Genomic DNA, 4,876 nt, shown 5'->3' on the forward strand with positions numbered 1-4,876 from the left:
ATGGTGTTTCATGAGGTGTTACATGATCCCATGGAGATGGTTCACTTGGTACGCAAGCAACTTTTGGAATTTAGAGTTTGTTCCTTTGCGGCAAATCAAGAATCTGGGGGGAGTGAGGCCGGGGTTGGAGATGTTTTTGCTGGACAGCCAGTACGATAGAAGTGGCCAGGTTTTGGGGTTATTAAGGTCAATTGCGATGGTGCATGGTGTGTTAAGATATGCAAAGGTGGATATGGTTAGGTTATGCAGGATTTTGCTGGGTTGTTGCACGTGGCTGGGGGGGTGGGCGATCTATTTTTCACCACGGCAGCTATGGCGGAAGCTGCAGTGATTCGTGCGGCATTATTGGTTTGTCTGGAGTTGGGTTATGAGGAAGTGGAAATTGAATCTGATTCTCAGGTGATAATTAGTATGATTAATGGGAAATATGTGGTGGATGCGACTTTGGAATGCTATATTCATGATATTGGTCAGTTGGGATCTCAATTTCGAGGGGTGAGGTTTGGGTTTTTCAAGCGGAATGGAAATGCCGCTGCTCATGCTGTAGCCTCATACATTGCCTCACATGGAGGTGCCTTCCGTTGGGACGCTATTGGTCTGGAATTTTTATTTAATGTTCTTGCTGAAGACGTAAACATTCCTATTAGAATTTAATAAAGTTTGCCTGTCGACAAAAAAAAAAAATCTTCCTTTTGAAATTAGTTTACTAAATATTAACTGTATTATTACAAACTAATTTAATTATTATTTTTAATATTTTGAAAACTGAAAGTAGTTAAAGTTTTTAGTTCTTAAAACAAGTGAAAACTAAACGTTTGGAGTCGGAGTCGGAGTCGGTGTTAGGATTGATTGGTTATTGGTAGGACATAGGCATATGTTAGATGCACTCGTTTTCCTTATTTAAATACCTCATTAAATGTCATTTAATACTACGGTCTAGTGATATTTCTCTTTACTTGCAAGTGAGAGGTCTTAAGTTATATTCTCGCCAAAGGTGGAGTTGAGCCACATTATTATGACAAACTCATTGTAAGGCATACCCTACTCCTTCACATATTTAGTGTAAATACTATTTAAAAAAAAAAAAAAAAAAAAAAAAAAAACCCTACGTTTAATGCTGGAGCTCAGCAATCCACACTTGTGGGTCGCACATGATGGGGCTCGCAAGCCACTTTGTGCCTAGCTCTTGGGTTAGATGAAGCAAGGTTCTTTGGTAGCATTTTTTTGTTTTTTGTTTTTTTTTATTTTTTTTTATTTTTTTTTATTTTTTTTTAATTTTTTTTTTATAATGCTAGAGAGATCAAATTTGTAAATTAAAATGTGTAACTTAAATGATGTGGTTGTTGATGATTGGAATATTAATCAAGTGTTGATTAAAGTGCTCATTTTCTATTGATGACACATCATTTAGTTTGCAAATTTGATTTAAAAATTTAGTCTTCTTGCCACTCAGGACTCGGTCTAGTGGTATTCCTCTTCGCTTAGAAGTGAGAGGTCTTAGGTTCGAATCTCGTGGATGACGAATTCGATAACAAATTAGGCTGTTCATTGTGTGGCTTAGCCAAACTCTCCATCTCCTAGTGTAAAAATATCGATATACTAAAAAAAAAAAAAAAAAAAATTTAGTCTTCTTAGCATTTGCCTTCTGATGAAACATTGTTTTTATTAATTTGAGGACCAAAAGTAGCATATAGCCCTTAGTTGAAGATGTTCTAAAAATAACAGTTTATTTTTATTTTTATTTTATATATAATGATATATTTGACATTAAGAGGGTGTGAGCGAGTTTGCAGATTTTGATATTCGAACTTAAATCCCTTCACTCACTAGTATGAAAAAGATTATCACCAAATTGTAGTATTAAGAAAACTAAAAATAGTTTATTTATTTATTTTTGGTCCAAAAACCAGTAGTATTTTTTTCTTGCATTTGGATCGTTATGAAAAGATGCATAAAATGACATTATTCACAAGGTGATGAATCGTTGAATACGGTACAAGTGAGGTTTTCATCGCCAGAATTACACCGACCAAAAACACCTAATATAACAAGACAACCGCCACGTTTGTTTCTACTACAGCTAATCAAATGTGATGGGATTGACGCATGAGAATCTTTCCCAAAACATCATTGTTCTTTTCAACTCAAAAATATTATAATCTGCTAATTAATTCTCAAATTTTGTAATTAAATGATATGAAAGTTGATAATTGAATTATTATTTGAGTATTAATTAACGAAGTTATTTTTTATTAACGACACATTATTTAGTTTACAAATTTGGTCTGCAAATTTAATATGCTTGGCATTACCCCTTAAATAAATTAAGCTTAGAACCAACGGGAAAACATGCATGCATACACCGACGGAAACAGCAAAATAGCCCAAAACACGCCCACATCACCCAACCTTCAATGCAATGTCCGTCTCTTACTCTCCATCCTCACCATAGTCATCAACGCCACTCGCTTCTCTAACGACACTGTCAACCGCCGTCTTGTGAGCCTCTTCAACTTTAAAGCCTCGCCCTTAAACAAACCCAAGAACCCCGTCAAAACCTCCGACGTAATGGTGGACCCTTCTCGCAACCTCTGGTTCTGCCTCTACATCCCTACCACCACCGACACTGCCGCCAAACTCCCACTCGTTATCTATTTCCACAGTGGTGGATTCGTGTTCTTTTCAGCCAACTCACAATGCTACAACGACCTCTGCAAAAGCCTCACCACCAAACTCCCCGCAGTAGTGATCTCAGTAAACTACCGCTATGCGCCGAAGCATCGGTATCCCTCCCAATACGAAGACGACTTCGACGTCCTCAAATTCATTGATATAACAAGAATTGATGGCCTTGATCTTAGCAAGGTTGACATCACCCCGGTGTTTCCTTGTTGGAGACAGCGCTAGCGCCAACTTGGTGTAAAATTAAACTTATCAAAACATAAGTTAAGAGATTAAGCTCATGAATCACAAATTTATACAAGTATTGAAATCACAATTCAATAAACGCAATAACAAACTAACCTGTAGAAGCAGTAGAAGAAAAGCCAAAGCAGACTTCTAAATAATGCACCTTCTCCTCTCTTGCAAAACCAAAAGTACTCAAACTAAAAATAGGTCTTAGTTCAATATTGAGCGCACATTTTGTGAGAGCAGTGGCCACTATTTATAATAGATCAATCCTAATTTATTCTCCTATTAGAATCACCATAGGATACCAACTATGAATTCAAATCATATTGGAATTACAATGCAACAAGAATTAGGATAGTTTTAAGTTTTCTAGCAAGACTTTTCTATGTCAATTGAAACACTACAACCGGCTATAATATTCAGTTTCATACTCATATTCTAACACCTGGCCCACCATGTGCCAATCAAGGCTAGTAACCATGAGTTTTGCCAAATGAGGGTGATAGGACTAATAGTGATACAACCATTTTTTGGCGGGAAAGAAAGGACAGAATCGGAAACATGGCTTGCAAAAAGGGCTTGGCGATCACTTTGGAGCAGACTGACTGGCATTGGAAGGCGTTTTTGCCAGAGGGGTCGGATAGGGATCACGCGGTTGCGAACGTGTTTGGACCAGAATCACACTGTGTCTTGGGGGTGAGGTTTCCGGCAACGATTATTTTCGTGGGAGGTTTTGATCTGTTACAAGACTGGCAAAATATATACTACCAGGGGTTGAAGAAGAACAGAATACAAGCTTACTTGATCGAGTACCTGAATTCATTTCATGCATTTTATGCGTTTCTTGAGCTAATACTACTAGAAAAAACAACTTGCGCGACGAGATTTTGTGCTACGAATGATATTTCGTCGCACAAGGGGTACTTGCGCGACGGAAAAAATATTGTCGTCGCACAAAAAAGACAGGAAAGGAAAAAAAAAAAAAATTTGCGTGACAAAAACCTTTGTCATGCAAGAATACTACGTGCGACTAATAATAGTTGTCGTCGTGCAAAGTCATCAAGAAAACGCGAGGTAATTTATTTTGATGCGAAAACCTTACACGACGAAATAGGAGACCTTTGCACGACAAAGGTTTCGTCGTGCAAGTTCCTGTCAGTTTTCACTCAGACCATTCACTGCAGATGAATCAGAGGAATCAATACTGGATTTATTACAAATCTATTTTTCGTCACGCAAGTCCTAACCTTCCTATAAATATGCGCTTTTGATGTCCTTATTCTTCACAATTCTATTTTCCTTATTCTTCACAATTCTGCTCGTTCTAGGATGGAGGGTAAAAACAAGGATCAGAGCGTGCCCACTGCCGACCCGAATGATTTGAGGCAACATTTTAAGTTTGCACATGCGATTGTTTTAGCCATGCAGAATAATTGTCCTACTGTTGAGTGGCGTTCTTGGAAATCTATGCCCGATAATGTGAAGAATGTGGTGATAGATGAATTATTAGTAAGTATAATGTTGATGGATCAATAATTAATTTTGTGAAATTTTTTGCTATATGTTGGAATTAATTATTTGCATATATGTGTAACAGTATAAGTACTCTTGATGACGATACGAATGAACAGTTGATGAAGTTGATGGAGGATGCCTTAGAAGGAGGTTACAATCAGCGGCGTTATGAAGTCCAGCAGAATGGAGGACCGTCGAAATAGTAGTTTTAAATTTATGTTTTTGAGGGCAATATTTAAATTGATTTTTTTTTTTTATAGTTATGTATTTGGACTTAATTAGGCTTTAATTCCTATTTGCTTTTTTAAAATAAATGAATGGATTCAGGTATTAATTATTTTTAGAATAAATATTTAATTGAATATTTGTTTGTAATTATAAAGTTTACATAAATATAGATATGTATGTTTACATAAACTTTATAATTACAATGATTATGTTCGTTGCA

At 36.5% G+C, this 4,876-nt stretch overlaps 1 pseudogene; it reads left to right on the plus strand.

The window, feature by feature from the left end:
* Positions 1-2,349: 2,349 nt before the first annotated feature.
* On the plus strand, positions 2,350-4,631 carry LOC103955928 (annotated as a pseudogene).
* Positions 4,632-4,876: the final 245 nt, after the last annotated feature.

Source organism: the organism of the source record quoted next, unplaced genomic scaffold (genome assembly GCF_019419815.1).
Source record: "Pyrus x bretschneideri cultivar Hongxiangsu unplaced genomic scaffold, Pyrus_bretschneideri_v1 Contig75, whole genome shotgun sequence".
In the NCBI taxonomy this organism is placed as follows: domain Eukaryota; kingdom Viridiplantae; phylum Streptophyta; class Magnoliopsida; order Rosales; family Rosaceae; genus Pyrus; species Pyrus x bretschneideri.